Genomic DNA, 13,664 nt, shown 5'->3' with positions numbered 1-13,664 from the left:
ACACTTAATAAGCACTCAAGTTCAATAATTCTTTATTCACACTTTTTGCGATTTAAATCTATTTTCGAGGAAATGTATTTACGAAATAAATTCCTCATAATTGCTACGTTACTGGATAACGGTCGGTAAACAAATTACGGACGCGTCATTTGAACAATCTCGCAGTGCCAACAAATAAAATCTCTAATCCCGCTTTCCTGTAAACAACTACCGTGATTTCTGCGACTATTAGTTCGACGATGGCACGTAATTCTGGCCGTTCCGCTGACGAATAAACCCGTGAATCAATCTGACGGGGCCCGATGCAAATTTCTTCCGATTTTTAACAATCTCGAAGTTGAAACAAATAAAATCTCTAATCCCGCTTTCCTGTAAACAACTGCCGTGATTTCTGCGACTATTAGGTCGACGATGGCACGTAATTCTGGCCGTTCCGCTGACGAATAAACCCGGGAATCAATCTGACGGGGCCCGATGCAAATTTCTTCCGATATGCGGCGACGTCCAATACAGAATCGAAGAGCTGTCGACAGGCAACACGGAACCTGCGAGCGGAACGAGTGGAACACGGTTGAAATTCCGTCGGTCGAAGTTTATTTCTCCGCGGAGGAAGACTTATTGCCCGGTCGGAGTTGTCACCGGGGGTCCCGTGTCGACGTACTCCTCTGTTCACCGTGAACGGTATTTGTTATACTGTCGCAGGCGGCCGCGAAAGTATTCCCGGGCTGATCACGTCCAGTCCACGACGCGTATCCGGAGAAGTTTAATTAAAATCAAAGTCACGTCAAACGCCGCGCCGCGCCGAGCCGAGCCGAGCCGAGCCGGAAATACGGTTCGTTCTACCCGCGTAGCGGAACAAAGAGAACCAAGAGATTTATCTTGGTTCGACTCCGGTTCACTTTCGAGTCGGTGCCGAGCGATCGTGGCCATTTTACCAAATTATCTCGCTCTTTCGAGAGCACGCCATGCGAAACGCTTGCTGCGCTCTGATTTATACTCCGAGTGCAGTGCGCGAATTTTATTCGAAATAGAGATACCAAAAACAATTTCAAATAATCTATCGGTCCCACGAGTTTATCATTTTTACTCTAAAAAGGTACTCAGTATTTCGTTGAAAATTTGCGAGAAACACTTAAAAGAGAAGATAATGTGTTAAAGAAAAAAAAAAGAAACAGTAGGAAGACATTTTTATATTACAACGTATCCATTGTTTTACTATGATGACTGTGCATGTTTACGCAAAATAAACATTTTTTGAACCAATTAAAACAAAAACGGGGCTAAAGTAAAAATGTATTCCTTCATTTAACTCTTAGCACTCGAATGGTGACTGTAAGGCACCACTAAAAATTGCTGTATCATTATTCAAAATATTTTTTACGTTATTAAATTCGTTTGCATTTCATAAATTACTAAACATCAGTATTGTACGAGTAAATTGCACCATTTTCGTATGTATAACATGAAATAAGAATATACAGGGTCATCCGTTTTTCAACGGCCAAACGTCAACCAGCTATAGAGGACCCCAAATGCAACCACTTTCACCCCTAACACTTTTTTTGATTCGAAGTTATTTCATTCAGTCTCCACGGCGTGCCCCGTGTCAAAAAAAAACCAAGATCCAAAGGTCATACAAAAAAGTTGACTTAATAAAAAAGATGCCCCTATTTATTTTAAACCAAACAAAGGAAAAATCATCAAGATACATAATTGCAGTCCTAATATGTTTAATCTTAAGTGAACGCAAAAAATGACGGGTTTTTGCAATTATCTAAAAATCAAGACCGAATCAAAAAAAGTGTTGGGGGTGAAAGTTGTTTCATTTGGGGTCCTCTATAGCTGGTTGACGTTTGGCCGTTTAAAAACGGATGACCCTGTATAGAAGGGAAATATTCTAGGTCTGAAGAAATGTTTCGTTTTTGGAGTTAAAATAGCTTCGAGTGCAAAGGGTTAATAGTTTCAACTGGATTCAGACGAATGTAAAAGTATTTTTAAATTCAGTTTAGTGTTACTTTTTATTGTAAAAATGCTCAAATTCTTTTCCCGTGCGAACAAAACGTGTCAGAAATCACGTACAAACAAATCATGTGAAAAATGTCGCAGGTGTGACGTTGCCCGTGCGTTTTCCAGAGTCGAGGGCGGGGGGTGTCCCGGTTGATCGGTGAGGGGTTAAAAACCGGTGCAGCAGGGTGCAAAAAGAAAATCGGCAGCCGGAAAACAAAGTCTGTCCGACGCGGCGCGGTGCCCGGTGGCAGTTTCGCGCGCGATAACTCTTCGGCGTTGGAGGTCGAGGATGGTTGGAGGATGGTCGGGCCGTGGTCGGGACGACATCCAGCTCGTTCCCAATTCCAGCAGGCAGCACGATCGCTTCGCCAGCTATTCGAGACGGTGCTTTGGACGTGTCCCCCGGCATGGAAACCGCGTTACAGGCATTACTTTCGTCCGACCCTATTCTCCGGGGCCGGGAGCTCGCGTGCCCGCGCCGCATTGTTCGGGACTTTCGCAAAAGGGGGGTTGCAGTCGATGCACCGTCGCGTTTCCCGAGTTCCTTGCGGAAGGATGAGGCCGCCAGGACCTCAGGGGGGAACCCCGCCGATACACCGGCGAGAAATTACGAGGCGATTGCTAGGATTACGCGAATTTCATTTAACGTGCTTTAATGTGCTCTGCTATCTTTTAGACAACAAGTTTCCCTAGCGTTCCCATGTAAACAGATCAAACCGATCGATTTTTCATTACATTTTTACTAAATATAACAGTTGAAAATACTTTGCCAGAACTGTATGCTTGGATTCATTGAAGCGACCAAATTATGACATTGCGTGAGATGTATTGTGTATTAGAGAGTGTATGAAGGCATGTGTTAGATCCTAATGCATGTGCAATAATTATTTAGAGCAGAGTAAATGTCAGTAGGTCCCAATTTTGCGAAGGGTTCAGTACAGAACTCTAAACGCATTTTTCTCGAAACTTAACCCTTAGAACCCGAATGGCAACTGTAAGGGGCCACTAAAAATTGCTGTATCATTATTCAAAATATTTTTTACTTTATATTAAATTTGTTTGTATTTAATACATCACTGAACACTTCAGTATTGTACGAGCAAATTGCACCATTCTTGTATGTATAACATGAAAAAATATATATAGAAGGAAAATATTCTAGATCGGAAGAAATGTTTCGTTTTGGAGTTAAAATAGCTTCGAGTGCAAAGGGTTAATATTTCATCCGACTTGGATAAAATGTAAATAACTACATGGATTGTTCTGAAGTTTGTATAAGTCATGCCACATAGATGGCTCTCTACGTTCGCAGGAGAATGCACCGTTGATGAAGTATTAGAAGCGAAGCTAAGCAGTTGGCGCACGAAAGAAACTCTGGTAGGAAAGTGTCAGAGGTCAACAGCGAGATCGAGCCGTTTTCGGCTGGCCCGTTAACGAGCACTCGATCGGCGAGTTCGCAGAGACGTCGTTCGCATGAAACTTTCAGAATCAGCGAACGGCGAAGAGGGTGAGGGCCCGGCGAGGCTCACCCCCGCGGCCAGATTAAATCGTACTTTATTAACGAGCCGGCGCCGCCTTCCCGACGCGAGCATCGAAGAATAAATTCTGCAAGATTAATCGGCCACTTTGGAACCGGCTGCGGTTCCCGGTATTAATGAAACGAGATCTTCCGGCCGGGAACTGTGATTCCACTGCTTGCGAGTGAATCAACCAAGGGGGGTTTGGCCGATCATTTTTCTTCCCTCCGCGATGGGAACGCCGCTGGATGATTGAATGTTGCTGCCCTTGGGGCCTAATGAATATTATTTGTTGGATTGCTTCCGGTGAAGTATTTTGATGTATCTGGAGTCTCGTCTGGGCCGAGTGTTTTCTCAAACATTAAATTCGTTATATCTCATTTATTCTTTGTATCACCTACTATTCTAATTTATTAGACGATACGTAACGAAGGTTTTGGGAAAATTGTGTTTAGTCGGAATAACAAAAAATAAAAAGAAAAATAGTAAAATGCTTTACACAACTTTGTTATTTAGGCTTCTGACAGAAATTTAAAAGCTGTGTTTCGTAGGTTCATGTAAGTTATACACGTGCTGAAAGTTTCATCGAAATTGATTGATTGGTTTATGAGTTATAAATAGACTGCGGATTTTATGCATTTATGACATATTAAACAGATCACATACGACATATTACAAAGATTTGAGGCACCAGCGTATTGAATTCAGCTTAATAAAATAATTGAAAGAACAAAGCAATTTTTATCTCGCTGGGTCTTGCAAGAAATGCAAATATTTTTTATTCTGCATAAAGATCCGCAGTCTAGTTATAAACGATTAAAAATTGCGAAAATTACAGTTTTCCACGATTTTCGTCGATGTTCACCACATAAAGTGTGTAACCCCTGTATCTTGCAATAAATATAGAGAATTTTTATCGCGCATAAAAATCCGCAGTCTAACGATAACCGCTGCTCGTAATTGAATAAAACTCCCGATAGCCAGGAGTGATCGATCCGGCATGGTATAGCCGGTACAGCGAAAGCCGTAGAAATTCGCATGATTTATATGGTAGCATCAGCATCGGGATCAGAGTCCGGACGAATAATTCGGCAAAGGGCGGCTGCTGAGTTTCGCGGGCTAGGATCTCGCGGGCCAGCGAACCGCGAGGAATTCCGCAAACCCACGAAACCCGGGATTTGCAGGTGTAACAGGGCCGGTCACGGAGATACCCGGTATCACAGGGCGAAACAAAGAATCTGGGTCAGCACGGGATATTGTTAATCCGTGCCCGGTTGAACGGTGATTAACGGGGACGGTTGCCGAAACGGCGCGGCGCGGTGCGGCGCGATCCGCACGCGAGCCGCTCGCTGCGCTGCACGGATTTCGAAGTTTCGGCAACCGGGATTCACCGTCACCCTCCGCTGAATTATGCCTCTGTTCCGGATAGGGGCTAGAGCAGAGGGTTTCGGGATCGATCGCGACCCGCTCGCGCTGTTTACGCGCCGCTTGAATTCCGTGCAAACCGAAGGCCCGACCGGAGACCCGCAAACGATCGAATTCTGCGGGCTAACAGGAAATGTTTGACGATGTTTTAGGGTCGCCAGAATTTTCTCCGAATAATCCGCGGGATGCTCCAACATAATCGCTCAATCGGCCAGCCGCGGTGCCTGGGTCCCTTCCGACCCGAGCTTCGAACAACCCCTCGCAATTTATCTCTCGCAAGAGGACGCTTTTGATTACCTTATAACAGCCATTAGTCATTTCCTAGATTTGGTTATTAGAACATTAGAATGTGGATGGAACGGTTGGAACTCTGGGTCAAAATGGACCCAAGCCCTGCCATTCCAGGGTTCTTTTCACGTTGTGAAGCCAAGATATTCGAATGGAATATTTAAATGGAAAAAATTTGGCAGTAATCAAAAGATTGGTCACTTGCATAGATTGCAATGAAAACCTCGCTACACTGAATTTTATTAACACTAGATTTACGGGACCCGTCAGAATGACGGATTCTAATATTTTTAAATTGCGAATATTGAGATTGTAAAAATGCATCTACGAGCAATTATTTAACTTCTTTGGGTATATATTATTTAAAAAATGGCTAGAAACTTTGATCGATACATTCGTGTTATTTTTATAAAGTAATATAAAATAGTAATTTTTAGTGCTCCGTAAACCTAGTGTTAAGTATTGATAGTTTTGCATGTAAATGAAATTTCCAAGAAATTAGTTTGTTCGAATTTGTTTTTCTACTTTCGGGTATCGATGTACCCGCCAAGTAGTGGATTATTTGTAGACAAACATTCGCGTGGAAGATCGAGGAAGTGCAGTTTCATTCAGGAATCCTCTGTGCCTCTTTTCGAGATTTCAACCCCCCGAATCCGTATTCTCGGGCGATGGCAGCGACGTACCAAACACTCCGTCTTCCACTCTCAGTTTCCTCGACCTTATTCGCGTAGGACGATCCTCGCGAATAATAAATTGAATCCCGGTCTCATCTCTGGTTAGAGGCCGAGGAGAAGGGCACTTTCGGATGAATCTCTAACGAGCAGCCACTTCTGGAAACGAGGGAACGGCAGACTCCCATGATGGCGGACGGTTTACGGGGATGGAAAACGTCGGACGGTTGGAAAAATAGAAAAATATCGACCTGCTGAGATGAGACCGTGACCAGGAAAAACCAAGGCACGGGAAGACAAAAATGTCTTCATAAAGTAAAAACAAAAAATAAAATCTTTCATAAATAGGTGCCTCAATAAAAAAATAGACAGACTAATCGGAGGATTTTTTAGTAAAATAGGAATGCAGTAAGACATAGTTGAAAATAAATTTTAAATTCTAAATTTTCTACTGATTTCTCTCACGAATGTGTCACATAAATAAAATATTGTTTCATTACACAGTTTTTAATTTGTACAAGACTTTTTCCAATGTACAGCAACTTTAACATATGCTAGATTTTAGGATAAAAGCAGCAACTTTGCAGAACTGTCAGATTTTATCAAATGTGAAAAACAATAGTTTATGTAGCTGTTTAAAAAATGTTAGCCTTGTATATCTTTGCTAATTAGACTGATGCATTAAATTTTGTGCATTAAGTCCAAGTAACACTGGTCAGACCGGTCATTACTTCTCCTCTAAAGAGATCATTTCCAGACTTTCTATGGTGCGATTCAAAAATTTCGTAACGCAGGTACTTTCATCGCGTCGAATATCCCCATAAACCCTTGGATTTCTTTTTAATAACATTCTTTGGTACGTTTTCTCATTTTCCGCGATCGCTTGAACGGCGCCGAACGCAGGAGCGGAGTTAATGAATCGACCGGTATAACTCTGCGGCTGAAACTCTTACAATTCCCTCGATTTCCACGGTTTCTCCGCGTTCCCTCGGCTTATTTACTCTTATTGGAAATTTCTTGCGCGTTCTCCCGTTCTTGATCCCGGAAAAATCACAAGTTTCTTGAGTATGCGTACGGCCGAATGGGAAATGATATCCGTGTGGGGTGCACGGCGGAACTGCACCCGGAGGAATTTAATATTTCACAGCGGCAGCGTCGAGCTAATTCGCCGAAGAAAAGAACGCCGGGAATACAAATTGTTCGCGGAGTCGCGACTCACCAGACAACTTCCCGGAATGTTTTTTGCGTTCCCAGCGAAATATTTCACGGACGGCACAGTGATCGAACGCGACGAACAACGGAGAAAGTTCCTCTCTTTTTTTTTTGTCGCCCTTGCCGTGTCCTTTTGAAAATTAGAATCACTCTCATCACGACGGAGGTTACATCGCCTCCGCTCCGCCGGCAATGAATAAATTTACCGGGAAAACTAACGAGACGCCGGAAATTGCGACAAGCGGACCGATTCACCCTCCGTGTTCCGTAGTGGAACATCGTCGAGATAGCCGAAGATAGGAGTCGTTCGCAATTAGGGGACAAGATCATGAACCTGCCTCCTGCATCGTCAGATCTGACGATCTGCATTTCGTGCCGTAAAACTTCGAATTTTAGCTGTTTCGTAATTAGCGGGCGGCGAGGGCAGCTAACTAGGGGATGAAACCGCAAAATTTCCCCTGGGGTGTGTTCCCGATTAAATCAAATTAATCTACAGGTAATAATATTAATAATGTCCTGTTTAAAGCAGCAAATAGACTAGCTTCGTTCTAAATTATTTTCACGAACCCGGTGGATTTTTAAAATGTCTTCAACTTTTATTGATTCATTGCGCGTTTATGAAAGAGGAAATTAAACAAGGGCAATGTCTAATGTATCTTATGGAAAATAAAAATTGTCGCAACAAACTGGAGCAGTCTCGTTAACTAAAATTTGTCATTTTTGTCACAGACGCGTAAAATCCACAGTCAGAGAAGTGCTAATCACGGTGACCGCGAAGAACATGGTGCAGCGAGAGGCCGACATTCTTTCGGTTCGCCGGAACGGGCAATTCGTTAGCAAGCGTAATCAGACCACAGGCAACGATCAAACCGAGAGACTTCAGATTGCGACTCAGATACTAAATACGGTCCTCGTTGCCCCCCTAATAGCAGTCAACCTGTTAACCGAGCCGCCCCGGCGCTGATCGCGACCATTTCTCGGGCGAGGATCCGCGGACCCGGATGGGCCTCGGGGAAGGGGTGCCTAACGTTTCTTTCATCGTCAAAGAGAGCCAACCAATTACTTGCCGAACGATCTCGAAATCACGCGAATGGACCAATGGATGGCGCTTCTGTTACCCAGGGTCGGATACTGCAATGCAGCTTTCACCCTCTTCTCCCCTCTCCGTCTCTCTCTTTCCCGCGCCATCTCTCTCCCTCTCGTCACTCTCTGCGCGACACCCAACCTCTCTCGTCTCTCTCTCACTCTCACCTTCTCTCCTCGTCTCCCACCCCAACGAGCTCGCACTTCCATTTTACGTGATTCAACCCCCGTCCATCCCTATTTCCCTTTGCTCGCACTCCGCTTTCCTCTTCAAATGTCACCTCGCGGACGATTAACTTTTGCGCCTCGCTCTCTCGCCCTCGCCAACCCCCCTTTCCCACCACCGTTTGATTGGAGCCCAGCTCTTGACCACCAAAGGGTGGTCCATTAACCACTCACCCCCTGCGCGTCGCCGCTAACTGTCCGCGCGACCAACAGTTTCCCTCGCCGACGCTTCTTCCGATCAAGTTTCTTTCCAGCGCATACTCGAGTCCCGACTCTTGACGAACTTGACAGTGATGAGTTACAGCGAGCATGACCATGTCAATATCGTATCATATCATCAATATCGTTAAAGAACACCTTTACAGTTTATTTTTCAGACACAGCGATTAGAACTTCTTTGAAATGGAAACTAATCATCCGCGAAACAGCTGAGGATGAATTAACCCCATCTTTAAATCTTTGTTCTATTTGGATCTGATACTATTATTATAAAATCGATGAAATAGGATTTTCAAAATACGTTTTGATGAAAATGATGCATTTGTAGATGGATACTCGTGGGGGTAAAATTATTTATAATTTTCTTCAACTGTGTCCCTTAAGCACTCAGAAACTATATAATAACTAAGTTACACGTAACAATATTGTATTAAACCGTCTGGCTTAAAGCAGAAATAAATAAATATTTAGAACGTGTCCGATGCATAATTTATAATTTCCTTAAACGATGTTTCTTAAGAATTTAGAAACTGTGTAATACCTAAGTTAAACGTAACAATATTGTATTAAACCGTCTGGCTTAAAGCAGTCATAAATAAATAAATATTTAGAACGTGCCCGATGCATAAATATGTAAATACGTATAAATATGTATTAATGAAAGAAAAAGAACTATAAAGATATGTACCATTTTGTACGTTAGAAAATCGTCGTGCGCTACCCCTAAATCTGAATAGATTTATACTATGGATAACTTGCAATAACTCAAGCTTGTCTCAGAGCAAAATGGATGAACAGTTGAAACCGTTGCTGTTTTCGAGGAGCCGGATTGCTCGCTTAACGAGCCGCGGTAAATATGGTGTGGCTCTGCAGGTTTACCGTCAGGGTTTGCCGATGTGCCGTTGCTCGTTCCGATGAATTCCGGATTAATTTGCTTTAGTGGGTGGCGTGTTTGCCAGAAGCGTGGCACAGGATCTGGTTATTAATAATAGTGGGAAATTATTAAGCTAGAACGAGAATATCAGCGGATAACGATGGATTGAAGTTCCGTGGACCACTATAACGTGGGCGAAAAACCACTTAGGCGACTTAATCTGCAGTGGGTCAATATATCTGCGGTTGCTCCGGCACTGTGGTTGTTTCTGCAGAATTTCCATAAATTCCGGATTATTCCTAAAACTGGAAATTCAGAAAATTTGGGATTTATGGAGGTGTGCATTACTGTCCAAATTCAGTTGTTAAAATTAACCCTTGGGAATTCGGTTGCTTTTCATTTTATTTTCTAACTCGTAAGTTCTAGAAAATGGAACAAAAGTATCATAGACCAATTTAATCCTATTAATTCTATTGTGCAATAATTTAAACTGAGTCCTAGAAACTTGGATAGCATCTTTACAGTTATCGAGTTACCAAATAGAATTGAAAAATAGTAAAATTTTCAGTTTTTAACCCCTTAGAGCACATTCGATTAGTAAAACAAATTGACGTATTACTATTAAATTTCCCTATTAAAATATCCTAATTCTTCTATTGGTCGAATGAAAAATTTTGCCCTGTGAGAACAGCAATTTTTGTTGTAAACTGGCATTTCGACGCCCCCTGGATCACTTCAGGGGAACCGCGTTGCGGAAGGTTACGCTAGATCACATTTGACAGGGAGAAATTTTCCCGGTGGTGTGTTAACATAACGCGTCCCGGTATTCTCCGCTATTTAAAGGTTCTACCGGTCGGACGGATCGTGTAACCGTGGCTGTGACGTGGACGAAAATTGAAAAATGTGCCGAGGACGTGCTGGTAACGGGCTCGCGTAAGCCCCGCTGCCTCTTGCACCGAAACAAATAGTCTTCCTTTGATGCCCGGTTTATTCATCGTTCGCCGAGCGAGACTCGTCCCGAGATGGCACGCTGGTTCTCTACCGTGCACACCGAAACGAACTACCGCCAATGAATGACCAGTGACGAACGGCCTCGTAAAGAAGATGGATCGGGACTGACAGGAATAGATACGCGGGCAATTATCTTCGAGCCGTTTCAGGTGCGCATCTCGCGAAAACAATGAATCACCCGGACGCCCGGACGCCGTTATCCGTATTCTTCTCGGCGTTGTTATTACCGGAAACTTTCGGAACTTCGACTTTCGAGAATTCATCCATACATCTTTATACAAATTGATACAGTTATCGATACAGTCCAGCATCAAGAGGGTTCATCGTGAATTTTTGCGCAGAAGCATTATGTAGATATAATAAATTACTAAAATCCGTTTTTGGTCATTCAGTGGGAAGATTCGTCGGTAAGACATAATTTTCGGCTGCACGTTTTTGTGCGAAATTAAAATTGTCTACAGGATACACAAGGTACTGTGATTTCTCTGTGTATGTCGGTAAGCCCTCGATGATAAACGTCGCGGACTTATCCCCACTACCGCGGAGTATACCCCGTGAGTCAAGGAGTCGAGGAGTGTAAACATAACACGGCTAGGGTTGACACATATCGAGAATTTCCTTAATAATTCGAATGAACTGAAAAAGCAGCGATATTTCCAAATCCCCTAAACGTATTTACCGCCCCGCATTTAATTCTACTGATTTTAGTCGCAAACGCATAAAATCCTCGGGTCCAATCATTCCGTTGAAGAACTATCGAGCCGCTCTCGGAATGTCGAGCACGACTCGGTCGTTTAAATTCAGCAGAATTTATTTAAAATTTTTCATTAGAGGCACTCGTACGTCGAATTCGAACGGCGGCGGCGGCGGCGGCTGTCGATAAGACCGGCGCGGGCGTTACTCTCGCGTTACGGGATTTAATATTTTACAAGGAGCCGGGGGTCGAAAGTCGGCGAGCGATTATTGAAATCTCGGGATCGGTCGATCGTCGGGGAATGAATTTTAAACGAAAACGGGCATTTCTGGGTGTCATCTCGATCAGCCATCGCATCGTTCAATTACGCACGTCCACCGGAGCGAACGTTCCGGCCTGTTCGGTCCACTGGCTTTCAATGGAGGAACTCGTATTCCCGAACGTGTCGCAATTTCGTGCCGATGGATTTTTCAGCGAACGATTACGCCCGCCCGCCCGCCTCGGATCCTTTGAGTCATGCACCAACCAGTTTCTTCGATTAATTCGGATCCCGCGGTCGAATACTCTCGTAAGAGCCGCGAGCCTAATTCTCATGGAAATTCGAGCACTCTGGGCGAGTAGAAAAGTGTTTAACTTTGTTCGGAACCTGATATTTTGCAAATGGACGCTCCAGCTTCGATTCCTTATTACACTTTATCAACGAATCTTTCAAGTTTGTCTCTGTCAATTTATTCGACGCTTCTACACAATTTTCTTGCCCCCTTAACTCTCGATTGTTCTCATGAAACTGTGTGACCCACAGTTTTACTTTCGGAAGAAATATTTCCAAGGCGTTAACATTTTTGTATCAAAACATATTCTACAATGCTCAAACAATATTTTCTGCTTCAATATTCCATTTTTGTAGCTGCTTGAAGGGTCTGACTGATCGAACGTGACCATCGAGATTCGTCAAGAGGTGTTCATCGTTTTTTGAACTCTCCACGAACATTCTCGAGGTCGTCAATTTCCAGATCCTCGAATAAATCATGCAGAATGATTCCAACGAATTCTAGTATTTCTAGAGAATTGAATGTCAACGGAAAAAGGAGTTTATTTTTTCATTTAATAAAAATGTCTTTCGCATAAAGTGTGCTCGAGCGTCGTACGCGGAAAAATCGGTAACACGAGCGTAGATACAGCCTCCATTCAAGTTGTTGTCGAGCCGGGATTGCCCGAAATAGATCCTCGTTGATCATTGCGCAATTCGTAGTTGCGAAGCGCCGTCATGTTCTCGCATGTTCACGCGCAGGTACGTCGACGGCTCGTTGTTGTCCTCTCGTCCGGTATTTTCGGCCGGGCAAACCTGCGGAAACCCACGCGCATTCCGATCGGATTTGCCCGATGAATGTGACTCGCGCAAACGACCATCCTCGTCGAGCTTCGTTTCGCGAATAATTCATCGTCCACCCGTCCCCCCTCTTTTCATTTGCGCAGCTTCGCTTCGCTCCCGTCTTGCGGTTAACAAGAACGTTTTAATCCTTTAATCCTTAAGTGACGTCTTATCCGCTCTCCTTTTACATTCCAATTCGTCCAATTGTGTATCATGGTTTTATGCTTGGAAAGAATACATTAAATAATAACGTGATCAACAATACAAATTCGCAACTCAAGAATAAAATTGTATGTTATTCACAGTTTTTTGTTTTGATCGTGCCGTCGCAACACAGGTTTCCATAATCGTATGAAAATTGTTATTACATCGAACTCTAATGAAGAAAATAATCAAAAAGTTGCTGTTTTTATGTAATAAACGAAGCTGGGTCCGATACACCTGGGAAAACATTTGAGTAACGCTCTATATGATTTTGAAAAACGATTCCTTCGCAAGAAGTGTTTCATTGCTTCGCGAGAACAGTTTACCCTTACATTGCGAAAAGTATGTAATAAACGAAGCTATGATTGAGTTGCCATAATTATGTCATTCGTGTCAGCAGAATGGAACAAAGAGGTCGGTCTCCCAGTCGCAAATCCTGTCAAGGAATCGCAGCCTGATTTTCGTCCACGTGGCCGCGAAATTGTGGTACTAACACGGTTATCGGTTTCAAAATAGTCGCGTTAATTGGAGCTAAATGGAACGTAACGACAGTCCAGTCGCATAATCGTGCGTCAAGCGTGTCGAGGAATTATTTGGATTGCGTGTTCCCGTGGTCCCGAGAGTACGTAACGCAAACAGGCTACTGTTAGAACCTGGATAAACGTTTTTGCACGCGTTGCTCCCAACTTTTGTACGCTTTTCGTTTCGCAGTGTGGTGGTAAAAGCCGACGTTCCATTTTCCTGTAAACGAAGGCAACGGGCCTCGAGGAAGCCCAACACGATGTTCGCAAGATTTCGAAAATCTGGTTAAATATTTAAAAGGCAGGATTGCTTCGAAATTTACTGACATCAACTTGTGTTA

Source organism: Halictus rubicundus, chromosome 12 (assembly GCF_050948215.1).
Source record: "Halictus rubicundus isolate RS-2024b chromosome 12, iyHalRubi1_principal, whole genome shotgun sequence".
NCBI lineage: Eukaryota > Metazoa > Arthropoda > Insecta > Hymenoptera > Halictidae > Halictus > Halictus rubicundus.
This window is presented reverse-complemented; position numbering follows the sequence as displayed.